This window comes from Lissotriton vulgaris, chromosome 9 (assembly GCF_964263255.1).
Source record: "Lissotriton vulgaris chromosome 9, aLisVul1.2, whole genome shotgun sequence".
Classification (NCBI taxonomy): domain Eukaryota; kingdom Metazoa; phylum Chordata; class Amphibia; order Caudata; family Salamandridae; genus Lissotriton; species Lissotriton vulgaris.
The window spans coordinates 288,444,720-288,459,522 of record NC_141697.1 but is presented as its reverse complement, the minus strand read 5'-3'; positions in this window follow the sequence as shown (position 1 = coordinate 288,459,522).

The window sequence follows — 14,803 nt, the reverse complement described above, 5'->3', positions numbered from 1 at the left end:
ATTTGTGGGGTGAAAATTCGGTATTTACCGATTCTGTAAATACAGAATCGGAATTTCCCATTGATTCCTATGGGCTTCAAAGCCCATAGGAATCAATGGGAAATACCGATTCTGTATTTACAGAATCGGTAAATACCGATTGTTACAGATTCGGTATTTCCACATCTGAAAATACTTACATATCCACCCTTTAGATTTACCGATTTTTAATTACCGAATCAGTAAAATTCGGTAATTAAAAATCGGTAAATCTAATTTACCTACATCTGGCCTTTGTTGCGATCCATTGTATAGATGTGTTTAGGCTTTTAAAACATGACACCAGTATGCATATAGTTTTTGCTACCTCACAATTCCTTGCTGCTATGTGGTGGGCTCATATGCAATTTTCAAAACCTTAATTAAATATATCTTTTTACCTGTGATTTTTGACTAATTGCGAATGATCTTTTTTATCAATGCATTTTATTCTTTTAACATTCTTGTTAAAAATCTTTTTTAATTGTTCACATGAAATGCTGTCTTTTATGGTTTTACAACCGAAATAAAGAAGTAAAGTAATAAGGCCCAGTCCCACGTGGGAGTAAGTCTCTGCACTCAGCTTTAATAAGCTAGGCTGAATATGACAATTACAGGTTGGAGAAACCTGTCAAACAGATGAGCTCCTCAAGGCAAGCCACTCAAACTCTATCTACCCCCAGCCACAATGACACACTCTAATCTTTATTGATTTGTACTTACCCTACCCAAATACCCCCAAAAACAAGCCTGTTCCCATTAGGCACACTACTATATGATACCCTGACGATGCAGATAGTGTAATTGGATATTTAATACAAATTTTAAAAAGAAACCCACTTACCTGGAGCTGTGACCGCCTCCATGCAGCGCCTCCATGTTCTCTTCCTGGTCCCAGGCTCCCAGCATGCACTGGAACAGACTCCCTGTGCAATTCCCACGCTGCTTTCATGATATGAGAGCAGCGCGGGGATTTATCTGAGCGGGCTGAAAAGACGCTCCACTCAGACCAGGGAGTCTGCGGGGTTTCCCTGCCCGGCTGTTTAATGCAGCCAGGCTGGAGAAACCTAAGTGTGCATATGTGTTTGGCAGGCCTGAGACGGCTGGCTGACAAAAAAAAATAATAATAATTAAACAACAGGGGGTGGTGATGGACAGAGTTTCTGAATTAAGCAGAATACTATCACCCAGTCAAGAGATCAGGGCTTAATCCAACACCGTTTTTTAGCTCACTGCACCATCCCAGCTCAGAACCTGGCTATATGCAAATTAGTCTGTCCCTGGCCCAGTGTATCATGGGAACAGGGCAAACCAAACTACCAAGCCAATTCTTTCACTGGGAAGGAAACAAGCTGGCTGAGCACATATGCCCACTTAGAGAGTGCACATAGCACTCCTCCTCCCCCTTCCCATGCCTGGGCCTCTCCCGTGCCTGAACGTGCTGTCTGAAAGTCGGCATTTGAAAAATAAAATGATTTAGGTAATTATTTTATTTTTCACCTCTTGGCTCAGAGCAGTGGGGCAACATTCCTCCTAACATCTAATCAAGTTCCTCTTCTCTTAGTATCTTTTTTTTTATTTCAAATCTTTTTTATTTAAGAATGCAAAGAATACAAAAAGAAACGAAAAGGAGACAGAGAATAATGCATGGGTGTATACATAAAATACATATATGAGGATAATATGACTAAGATACATATCACAAAAGAAATACATATAACTAGTCATGAGCAGATAGTACACATTCGATACGCATTGAACATAATATCCATGCATAAGATATAGACCTTGGTAAACAAATGTAATGTAAGATAGGAAGAGAAGGATAGGAACAAAGGAAAGCAGGGGGATAAGATAAAGAAAGGGTCTGGGCTGAAGGAAGGGAGCAGAGGGGAAGGAAAACCAGACAGCAGCAGCGTAACATTGAGGTTCCGTGACAATTGTAAGTGATGTTTTTGACTCGCACGAATATAGTCGAGTCTGGTATCTATGAACCGCAAATGACGAGTTTGGTAAGTGTGCGCAGTTTCGCTGTGCTAACTTAAACCGTTCGGTTGTTATGTGGGTTTTTCGTCTGTACCCACGGGTTCCATCTTAGATACGGCATCCATTTTGTCTCTTGCCCTCAAGTAGCCAGCGAACGGACGTTGTCCGCTTCGCGACCCTGGGACTCCCAAGATATTCGCGGAAGACACATGTCCTTTGTAAGTGTCTTTATGATGAGGGGGATGCTACTGTAAGGCAGATGGCGCCGCTCGAGGCTCATCTTGCCGCACGGACTTATTGTCTCAGCCGTGCATCTCATTAGGCACGTCCCTTTGATGCCTGTATCTCGTGTTTCTTGATACCTCCCCTTTTACACCCTTTCCGATCTCCCCACTGTTTCCCTCTTCCTCTCCACCTGTCCTTGTTCCTATTTCGATCTGTTTTACCACTGATTGGAATGTGCTAATGGTGGGAAGATGGGTTTTTATAGTTGGGAACCGCCAAATGTTTCCGCACTTATGTCCCAGACCTTGTGCGTTTCAAAGTGACCAAAGCGACCCCTCTGGGGGATAATTATGGGAACCGGGTCATAAACTTTTGTGTTCAGTGTAACTCTATGGGAAATTGTGTATAAAAGGAGCGATCCACAGAACCAATTTGAAGCAGTCTCCCCAAGTTGCACGAGTTGTACTTGTCGTGATTTCTGTGTTCCCTGCAGCAAATAAACCTTGAATCTTTGACGCCGAAGGAAGTGTCCCGCGTCTCTGTCATTCGTACGCCGGAGCAGGTTGCCCACGAAGGTTTCAGGTGTTGTGCCCTGGCACCGCTGGGTCTTAAAGAACCCAGTCCTTCAGTTGGCGCCCAACGTGGGGCTGCATCAGTGGTACCGGTCCAAGCCCGACGATCGTGAGGAACTTCGTGTGAAATCTCCGAGGGAAGGTGCACCCCGCTTCATCGATCCTGTTGTCGAAATAAGTGGCCCGAAGACTTTTCCCGCGAAGGTTCCCGCCTCCTGACGGCTGCGAAGGACTGCTGCCCTGACTGTAGACCTGTTTTGGCGCCTGGCGTAGACCTTGGTAGACCGAGACGATTGACGGGCCTTCCTGGTGACGCCATCGATCTTTGAGTTAAGTATTTGTGGGTCGCTCCCAGAGTTCTTGGTTGTGGTTACTTAGTGGTTGCATGGTTCCATTGCATTTGTAGTTCTTGGTACTTTGTTGTGTTGTTTGACGACTGCAGCCGCCAAAAACCGAGGGTATTAGCTCTTTGCTGGGACTTGGTAAATCCCGTAACCCTTGAAGGTTGTGAAACTCGGCTAGTGTGCAAGATGCCTGGTCGCAGTACTTTGTTTAGTTGTTTCAGACCTTGTGGTACGGATTCCCGGCTGGAGGACTCGTGTCCGATACCTCCGGTTGGAACTCCCACTTATGAGCTCTACAGTAAACATGGGCTAGGCCCGATTACTTTTAATGATTACTGGATCAAATACACGAAGAAGGACGGTGACCTTCGTTGGCCACCTCATGGTAGCTTCGAGGCCCCGATCTTAGATAATTTGGAGGTTAAATTGTTTGAAAGAAAGTCCAGGCCGGCCATGTTTGATGCCTTTCGGTTGTGGCGTAAAGAAGCCCGACAGAAAGAAATCAGACAGACTAAACGTAATCAGCGAGATAATGTTGCTACCATAGTGAAGAAAGCAGAGCAATTTCAGCGCGACAAGGAGGTTAAGGATAAGGAAGTGTTTGATAGACTACAGCGTATGACTATAGATAAATGTTATCCCGCTTTGCCTACGGAGTCGGACAAGAAGGAAGAGTCAGTTGAGGATCCTTTAATGTCTTATCTTATGAAGACGCCACCTCCGTACGTACAGGGTACCGCAGCTCCTGTGGTTCCCGCTGTACCTATTCTTCCGCCTATTCGTCCTCCGCCTGTTCCTCAACCTGCATCCGCTCTTCCGACTGTTCCTGCTCCTTTGCCTACTGCTATCCCTACTGCTCCTCCGCTTCCGCATACTCCTGCTCCCGCTACTGCTCCTGTATTGTTAACTCCTGTTGTTGCTACTGTTTCTACTCCTTCGCTTGTTAGTCCTGTGTCTTATACTTCTCCCTCTACTCGTTCTCGTACTTCCCCTCTTGCGGCTAGCTTCTTTCATTCGCTTGGACCTGTTCTTGGGTCCGCTGGTTCCGATGGTCCTCAGAGACGTAGTCAGCTTCCTGGTAACAGAGAACGCGCTGCGCTATATAATATGGCGATGGGTTGGATGGCAAATCCTCTTAGAAATCCACCCCGTGTTGTACTCGACACATTTTGTCAGTTCAACGTACCAACCCAGAGATATGTGTTTGAGGAAATGTGTAAGGTCCTTCGCGATCAGATATCTGCCGATGCACCTGACGAGGTGCTGACCGCTTTGTCTGATCTTCAGCTCCAGTTTTCGAACGGACTGATAGTGGATATCAATGTTCGACGTGCTGTTGAGCGGTTGCTATCTCTCCGTCCCACTCCGATACCCCAAGCCTTGTTTGTTGAGGATATTGAAAGACAGCCAGATGAGTCTGGTCAATTTCCTATGCGAGAAGTTCCACCGGTTTGGATGCCACCTAATCCTAATGCTGCTCCTCCGACATTGGGGCATTTCCAGAGAGTATGGATACATCTCCCATGGAAACGCTCGGAAGTGTTACAGGTGAAGCAATCTTTGCCTGACCCTCGCAAAAATCCTACAGGGTATTACAAAGAATTATCGCAGCTCGTAGATGCTACGGTAATGAATCTTGCCGATATCGATATGTTGTTCGGCAATGTCGTACCGCAACCGGTATGGGCTAAGATTCGTCAGGAAAACCATCCGAATGAATTAGGTGGTGCTTGGGCTGCCATTGTAGCGGCAGATGCCGGACAAACTGGTGGTGCTAAACCCGACCAGCTGATTGTTGATCTTCCTCAAAGAATAATAACGTTAATGAAAACTCTTATGCCAGCTATGAGGGTGAACTGGGACAAATTGTCAGCTTGTAAGCAAAAGAAGGACGAGAGTGTTTCCGACTTCTTTACGAGGTTCGAGGAAGCATTCATTGACCATAGTGGACAGGATATAGGTACCGAGGGTGGTCAGCGATTGTTTGTGGATAAATTTGTTTCGAACTTACTGCCCGATTTGAGCAGTAAATTAAAGAATTCGGAAAGTGCATGGGCCGTTTCTACCTCAGCCGAGATATTGGCTACAGCACAATATTATGAGAATAGAGAGAAAGAGGAGAACGACCGTGCTGATAAAAAGACGAAAGAGCTAAAAACTAAAGTGCTGCTGCAACAAGCATATCCTCCGCGTTCAAATCAGAATGCATCCCAACAGAATAGATCGCAGTCGCAATCGAATCGGTCGCAGCCGCGTAATGATTCCTCCTCCCAAAGATCATCGTTAGGGTACAATCAATGTGCTTATTGTAGACAGGAGGGACACATTAAATTCAATTGCCCTGTTCTGAATGATCGAAATAGTGGTAATTCGTCCAAAGGAGGTCGTGGTGGTTCGCATCAGGTATCACGTGGTAGGGGTCGTGGTGCTCAGAATGATCGTTCTGATAACTCATCTAATTCTAATAACTGTTTCGATCAACGTGGATCATCGCAAGGACGATCTGCGCAGTACAATGTAGACGATTACTACGTCGATCAGGGAACTGACGACAGTAATTACTAGGACAGCCAAAGACAAGGAGAGGGAGTGGTATCAGTTCCGGTTGATCAGAGAGGGCCTTACGTCGCAGTTGCTACATCTGGCGTCGTTGAGCCTTTTCTGTTGGACACTGGTGCAGCGAAAAGTTCTATTAAGAATTCGAAACTCCCTGGCGCACCTTTGTCTGGCTTAACAAATGTTTCCGTTGGATTCTCTGGCGCCCCCGTTAGCAATCCAGTTTCGCGCCCTTTGCCCCTTAAAATTGGGCCTCGTGAGCTAGAAGCTCCGTTGATTTTGACTACGGGTTGTGGTGAAAATCTTTTGGGCCTGGATTTGCTTAAACGTTTGTATGCAACTTTGTATTGTTCTCCTGCGGGTGTAAAGCTTACGTTAGGAGAGAGGGTTGTCTCTCCTATGTATTTGTCTCTCGATAAGCTTCCACCGGAATTGAGTTCTCTTCCTGCGTCTTTGTGGGCAACGGGTCCAAATGACGTGGGCCTGCTTGACATCTCCCCTTACGTTGTTCAGTTGAAATCTAATGTGCGATTGCCACGTATTCCCCAGTACCGTATCTCTCTTGATGGTGAACGAGCATTGCTAGCGATCATTTATGATCTGATCGAGAAAGACGTTATTGAAGAGACTCGGGGAAACGTGTGCATCAGCCCCGTACTGCCCATTCTTAAACGTACTGATCCTTCAAAACCGCCTGTTTATCGCTTTGTTATCGATTTACGGGAGGTGAATAAAATTGTGGTTCCTCAATTTCCCGTTGTGCCTGACATCACGGCGCTACTGACTCTGATTCCAGCTTCTGCATCGTGGTTTTCGGTGATTGACTTGAAGAATGTGTTCTTCAGCATCCCGATTGCCGAGGAGAGTAGAGACCTTTTCGGTTTCTCTCTCGGTGGACGTAGCTTCCGGTTTAAACGCGCTCCTCAGGACTACTGTGAAAGCCCATCGATTTACAGTCAAGCCTTGAAGGGTCAACTGGATGCGTTTAAGTTGCCGGCCGGTGCAGCCTTAATCCAATACGTCGATGACTTATTGGTGGCTGCTGATACTCAGGACATTTGCAGAATTGCTACGGTGTCGTTGCTGCAACATCTCTGTGAGTTGAATCATAAGGTGTCCCCTTCTAAACTCCAATATTGTTGTCAAGAAGTAACCTATCTAGGTCACTTATTGTCAAAGGAGGGAAGGAGGTTGACCCCAGAGAGGATTGCAGCGATTGCGCGAATGGCTGTGCCAACAACCCAAAGAGATGTGCGTGCCTTTCTAGGTATCACGTCGTACTGCAGGCAATGGATTCCTAATTTTTCATTGCTAGCGAAACCATTGGTGGCTCTTACGTGCAAGGATGTTTCAACTCCTTTACCATGGACGGAAGAATGTCAGAAAAGTTTTTCTGAATTGCGTGATTCATTGTGTTCGGCTCCTGTGTTGGGTACTCCTGACTACAGTAAGCCGTTTACATTATATGTTCATGAGAGGGAAGGTTGTGCTTTGAGTGTTTTAACGCAACCTTTTGGTGGTAAGAAACGTCCATGTGCATATTTTTCCTCGACCTTGGACCCAGTAGCTAGAGCATTGCCGAGTTGCTTGAGGGCAACTGCGGCAGCTGCGGTCTCCATCCGACAATCAGCAGGACTGGTCATGGATAATATGCTTACGGTGATGGTTCCGCATGCAGTCGATACTCTTTTGAATCGTACGAAAACTCAGCACTTGACGAGTGCGAGGTTGTCTGGGTACGAGTTGACGCTGTTGGCAAGTCATATTCAAATAAAACGTTGCAATGTTCTGAACCCGGCGACCTTGTTACCAATTAGCTCAGAGTCAGATGAAGTAGCAGAACATGATTGTTACTTGAAGACGGAAGAGGAAACAAAAGGTCGAGTGGACCTTAAAAACACCCCATTGGAAGACCCAGATGGTACATTGTATGTGGATGGTTCATGTTTTAAGTTGCCGAATGGTGATGTGACTACTGCGTATGCTGTTGTAACATTGAATACTGTTGTTGAGACTGCACGATTAAATCAGAATTCTGCCCAAGCTGCAGAGTTGATCGCTCTCACTAGAGCGTGTGTGTTAGCAAAAGGGAAACGTGTGAATGTGTTTACCGACAGCCAATATGCATTTGGCGTCGCACATAGTTTTGGACGATTGTGGAGAGAGAGAGGTTTTTTGACGTCGCATGGTACGAAGATTCAGCATGGACAGCTTGTGAATGATCTTTTGGATGCACTGACGTTGCCTAAACAAGTAGCGATTGTTAAATGTAGTGCGCATCGTAAGGTGACGGATGATGTTGGTCGTGGTAATGCGTTTGCGGAAGAGATTGCTAAGGAGACTGCCCGGAACCTTAGCACTCGAATGTATGTGACAAGTTCGGTTAGGTGGCCTACCGAGTCGAGCATGTGTGAAGACACTATCGAAAGTGTGAAAGAAATTCAGAATGAGGCCACCGAGACTGAAAAGGCGAAGTGGAAAGAAAGCACGGGAAAGTTGGATGCGAATGGTTGTTGGGTTGATTTGTCGGATCAGAAAAGATGGTTGTTGCCCGATGCGTATGTGCTGGCCGTTGTGACAATGGCGCATGGGTTAGCACATATTAGCGCGAAAGGTATTTGTAAGTTGTTGTCTCCTGTGTGGAAGAATGATGGTATCACAAAATGTGCTGAACGTCTGGTGAAGAATTGTATGGTGTGCATGATGTACAATCCTGGCAAAGGAACCCCAACTCCTCCTGGCAGTTTTGCTCCCCCTTCATGTCCCTTTGAGGTGATCCAATTGGACTTCATCCATATGGAGCGATGCAATAACCTAAAATACGTTTTAGTTGTGGTTTGCGCATTCTCCCGATGGATCGAGGCTTATCCTCTCAAAGACAATACTGCTTTGTCTACTGCGAAAATCCTACTGAAGGAATATTTTCCTCGGTATGGAATGCCTAGAGTCGTGTGGTCAGATAACGGAAGTGAGTTTGTGGGAAGTGTGATGAAGAGTGTGTGTAAGGGCCTTGGAATTAATCAGAAATTCCACAGCGCCAATCATCCCCAGTCAGCTGGTTTGGTTGAAGGGTATAACGGTACCCTTAAACTGAAACTAGCAAAGATTCAGGCTACGACTGGTCTCTCGTGGCCTGACGCTTTACCTTTAGCATTACTGTCAACTAGGGCGACTGTACACTCCCGAGTAGGGCTTAGCCCCTATGAAATAGTGTTCGGCCGTCCTGCGAATGTGTGGGGGGTTCCTAGGCCAGGTGTGTTCTGTGATCTTGAGTACCCAATGTTGATCGATTACCTTCATGACTTGACTGCTAAACTGAGGTTAATTCACCAACAGGTTTACGACGCACTGCCGACGCAGACGGAGGGTCCAGGCCACCAGCTCCAGCCCGGAGATTGGGTGGTGACGCGGAACTTTTCGCGCAAGAACAACTTGGACCCGAGGTTTACTGGACCCTACCAGGTTCTCCTTGCCACGAGAACTGCAGTTCGTCTTCAGGGGCGGAAGAATTGGGTGCACGCCACCCATACGAAGAAAGTCCCTATCCCGTTGCCAGCAGACTCGTGGGTGAGGAAAGGCATTGCATCAACTGAAACCGAAGGATTGCCGGCGTTTGTACCTTTCAGTGACGCACAACCTGTCGGAGAATCCTCAGCGCAGCAGAAAGACACTGTTGAACAATTGTCATCAAAAGACTCAAGACTAGAACACTCAACTGATCAACAGGACGCTGTCTCTTCAACGGATCCTTTGTTCGACGAGCAGACACGTCCTGGGAAAATCCGATACTTTTTGCGATCTAGCACTAAAGACTAATAAAAGATCCTGCTTTGCTGTATTGACAACTGCATTATCCCGTTTTCCGTGATCAATATCGAACATTCATATTATTGTGATTATTCCTGTGTATATACATTGAGTTTCATTCCTTATACTTTTTACTTCCACAGCCGAGAGACATTGTTTTTTGCATATATATATATATTGTGCATTAAAGGCCGTAGGGCCGCGCGCGTACTTCCTTCTGGATAGTAGGTCTTGACGCTAGGTTAAAGACCGTTGGTTCCTGGGAACTCCTAGGGATTGACTATTGCTACACAGAACGAAGTGCGTCAAGAAACGTTGCGGACGGTCGTAGGGAATGGCATTTTCGAAGCTGATGGACTTGGAGGAAGCTCAGATACAAAGATTCAAGCTGCAACAACTTAGTCGTGCGAAATGTTTTATATTCCAAGTGTTTATGTTATTCTTGATTGTTTCTGCATTCTTGGCGGGTGGGGTGTATTATATGATCTCTGGTTTTCTATCTCCTGTGTTACCTACTCCTACACCTGATCCTAAACTTACTACTGTTGCTTCTCCCCATTCCTTTCATGTCTTACCCGAACACGAGCAGGTTAGACGTGCAGAATTCCGCAATAATTCCTTTATTCAGCTCCTTCATCAGCATCAGTTAGTGGTCAACACTACTAATTGTTGGGTGTGTGGGTTGATGCCACATACTACGGATAAGGGAATTCCATATCTGGTGTTACCGTATAGCTCCCAAGGGTCTGCTCGAGCATTTCAAACAATGTTTCGAAGCGCACTAGGTTTCCACCCCATTCGAGAACCACGTTCCCCCTACTCTGGTCCTACCTCGTATCAAAAACCTTTGTCAATAGCAATAGAGGACTTAGACAGCGATATCTATGATCCCTCGCTTATTCCCGAAGAAGAGGTACAAGCTTACAGGGTCCTGAGTAGAGGCGAGTATAGTGTGTTCACGAGTGAAAAGCAGCTTAAAAGCTCACCTCCGATATGGGTCGTACCCCACATTGGTAATTTTTGTCTGATGGGTCGCGGCCGAAGATCGAAAGCCCGACTTGGAGAGAGTGCTTGCACTGAAAATTACATTCTGCCGATGGTCTCGTCCCCTGTGTTTCTGGCTGCCAAGGGTACATACTTTATCTGCCATGATCGTGCATACGCATGGTTGCCCGCTGACTTCATGGGCTCATGCTTCATTGCAAATCTGTTGCCTCCGACATTCACTGTAGATGCCGATTATCATAAGACTAGAGTCGTGCGAGGCGTAATTAGCGAAGAGGATACTGCCGGTCAAGAGGCAGGAGACTTTTTCAAGGGTTTCCTCCCGTTTTGGGGGCCTATGGTTAATAGTAGGAACCTGAGACAGTTGACTCGAGTGGTAGAATCGACAGCTAATATTACTGCCAGTGCCCTTGGTAATATCACCACAGAACTTCAGGCGGATAGACTTATGACGTTACAAAACTGTATGGTTTTAGATGTCATCTTAGCAGATCGAGGTGGGGTATGTAAGGTGATCCATTCGAGCTGCTGCATTTTCATTCCAGATAATGCTCCGACTGTCTATCAAGCCATCTCTAAGTTGCATAAGATCTCTGAATCCATACACGTGGATGTAGGGGATTGGACGCTACTTGGGTGGTTTTGGGGCCTAATGTCGACTTGGGGTTGGAAGATTCTGATGATTATCGGAGTTGTCGTGGCGTTCCTGTTCACGTGTTGCCTTTGCGTGCAGAGCGGTCCTGCCTTATGTGGCCTCTGTGCTACAACGTGTATGAGACAGCCGCCTGTTACCAATGGAACTCGGTTGGACAGAGCTATGCTACAGCAACATTTAGATGGTCTGATGAATATCGAGTATGATTCCGACTAGTGCTTGCCTACATGAGGGCAAAAGGAGCGTCTGAGGTTCCGTGACAATTGTAAGTGATGTTTTTGACTCGCACGAATATAGTCGAGTCTGGTATCTATGAACCGCAAATGACGAGTTTGGTAAGTGTGCGCAGTTTCGCTGTGCTAACTTAAACCGTTCAGTTGTTATGTGGGTTTTTCGTCTGTACCCACGGGTTCCATCTTAGATACGGCATCCATTTTGTCTCTTGCCCTCAAGTAGCCAGCGAACGGACGTTGTCCGCTTCGCGACCCTGGGACTCCCAAGATATTCGCGGAAGACACATGTCCTTTGTAAGTGTCTTTATGATGAGGGGGATGCTACTGTAAGGCAGATGGCGCCGCTCGAGGCTCATCTTGCCGCACGGACTTATTGTCTCAGCCGTGCATCTCATTAGGCACGTCCCTTTGATGCTTGTATCTCGTGTTTCTTGATACCTCCCCTTTTACACCCTTTCCGATCTCCCCACTGTTTCCCTCTTCCTCTCCACCTGTCCTTGTTCCTATTTCGATCTGTTTTACCACTGATTGGAATGTGCTAATGGTGGGAAGATGGGTTTTTATAGTTGGGAACCGCCAAATGTTTCCGCACTTATGTCCCAGACCTTGTGCGTTTCAAAGTGACCAAAGCGACCCCTCTGGGGGATAATTATGGGAACCGGGTCATAAACTTTTGTGTTCAGTGTAACTCTATGGGAAATTGTGTATAAAAGGAGCGATCCACAGAACCAATTTGAAGCAGTCTCCCCAAGTTGCACGAGTTGTACTTGTCGTGATTTCTGTGTTCCCTGCAGCAAATAAACCTTGAATCTTTGACGCCGAAGGAAGTGTCCCGCGTCTCTGTCATTCGTACGCCGGAGCAGGTTACCCACGAAGGTTTCAGGTGTTGTGCCCTGGCACCGCTGGGTCTTAAAGAACCCAGTCCTTCAACATGTGATAATAAATTTAGGTCAAGACAGCGGGTTCACAGCGCCGAAAGAGATGCCCATTTAGGTAACAGCAACAAGGTATGAATCAGGAGATATGTCAACTAAACAAGCCTAAGGCAGATCGTAGCAAAGCTCCAGTGAGTCAAGCGAATTCCAGAGTTTGGTGTGAGGTTTTCGCCAAGGTGATGAGTGGAGGACGTCATTATCTGCACCCCTCAATGAAGCCAGCCACTCCTGCCAAATTTTAAAAGAAACATCGGAAGCACTCTTCCATTTATACAGTATGACTTTACATGCAAGTGTGAGCATAAGGTCCAGTAGGTGTCTATCATGTTCCTTTGTTATTCTCGGGTCAATTACACCCAGTAAGACATATGCGAAATCCCTGGGCGGCCGATAGTGGAAGATTCGTTGAATAAAGTTATATATCTTATCCCAGAATGTTTGGAGTAATGGGCAGTGAAAGAGCATGTGTGCCAGGTCAGCAACATGGGATTTGCAGCTCCAACAAAGGGGGCTATCAAGGAGTTTGAGCTTAAAAAGTTTGTGTGGGGTCCAGTACGATCTGTTTATCAACATAAATTTGGTCTAAGAAAGTATTTGGGATATATTGTTGGCAAAAGGAGTGAGGTGAATCTTGTTCCAATCGAATACCATATTAGAGGTGTTAATTTCTTTTTCCCAGTCTAGCACGCACATCCTATGGGCTTTCTGAGGCATAGGGGAGAGAATTTTGTAAACTTTCGAGACCATGCGGCCCAGTGATATGAGTTGAAGTAATTTTTTGCAAAGTGTAGGTTCGTATGGTAAGATGGCTCTGGCAGAGACAGGGGCTTTGAGACGTAGGAACCTATAAAAATCAAGTGGCTGGAGATCAAACAGCGTCTGTAAGGTGGCAAAAGCTAGAGGTGAAGACCCTTCGTAGATATCTTTCATTAAGTAGAGCCCTTTCTTAGACCAATTTTCCCGAAAGAGGTATTTGCCTTCATCTTTTAAGGCCGGATTAAACCAAAACGAGGTTAAGTTGGATTTGGAAAATTTGATTTTAACTTTACATTGTCTCTCTAGGGAAAGAAGAGCCCTTTTAGTGTTGAGAAATATATACTTGGAGTGAGGGAAGGCTGTGACATCCATTGACATTATGGGGGAAAGCGGTAAGTTGTTGATGATAGACTTCTCGACTTGGACCCATACAGGAGTTTAGTCCTGGTGTGTTTGGAACCAGTTTGCTCCTTGCTTGCATAGGTAGGCCATCTGGTAGCATCTAAAATTTGGTAAACCTATTCCCCCCTTATCTTTTGGAAGTTGGAGTTTCCGCAAGGAGATTCTTGGTTTCTTTCCCTGCCACAAGAAAGCATTACAAAGCTTGTGTATCTTGGTGAGGAAATCTCCAGAGAGTAGCATAGGCAGCATACTTATTAAATAATTGACAAGGGGCGTGATCATCATTTTCAGAGTTTCCACTCTGCCCCACCAAGACAAAAACTTCGGGGACCAGCCATCCAACGGGGAGGATATCTTTTTATGGAAGGAAAGCTCATTAATTTTGAGAGTACGAATTAAATCTTTCTCAAACTCTATACCTAGGTGTTTAAAACTCTTTGGTTGCCAACACAAGCCTGATCCCCCCAAAATGCTCTTGTCACCTATATTATTAAGCAGATTTCATTACAAGACCGGAGGCTTCATTATGCATTATCCTTTAATAGCAACTCACAGCAGCCGCACTACATCATAAAGGATAAAGTTCTAGAGTTAACAACAGTGAACAAAGGATGTATCCAGGAGATGATCTGCCTCTTTTTTAAAAGCGGCTCGCCAGCAGATAAATCACTAATACTTGCTTCTCCTTCATTTTACACTTTTTGGCTTGTACTTTTATTTATTATGTAGCTATATTGTGCTGATTTTAATGTATTATGCAGCTTATATTAGCTTGTGCCTTCTCGCCGATGTTTTGCTGATTTTAACCGTTCTATGCCTTTTCTGATCGATATCTTGTGGCTTTATGCCGCTTCAGCCCCTAACACTGTGCTTTGTTCCTTTGCTGTGACATTTCCCTTAGTTCTTTACCCGTGGGTGGCGCTGGCTTCCCCATTCCAACCCCCCCCTCCTCCCTATGGACTTCCAATTTATGGTCGTCCCCCCTCTCACCCTCTGTAGGAGCCTTTTTTCTCAATTTTGCTCGTTCGCGCGTTTGCGCTGCTCATTTTACAAATTCTGCCATTTGTCTGAAGTGCCTTTTCCGTCTCTTCACCGAGGTGCGCTTCTTATTAAAGGAAAGGACATTGGCAACACCCGCGTTGCGTGCCTCCTCTCCCAAGCGACTTTCCTCTTCTCCGGCGGCTGGGCTCAAGCGTTCGTCTTTTAACTTGTCAGTTGCTCTGCCTTAGCCACCGGAGATACCTTACCTTGCTCGTTTGTTCCCCTTTTTGGGTTCTAGCCTAAAAAACGAATCGTACTTGCTCATTAG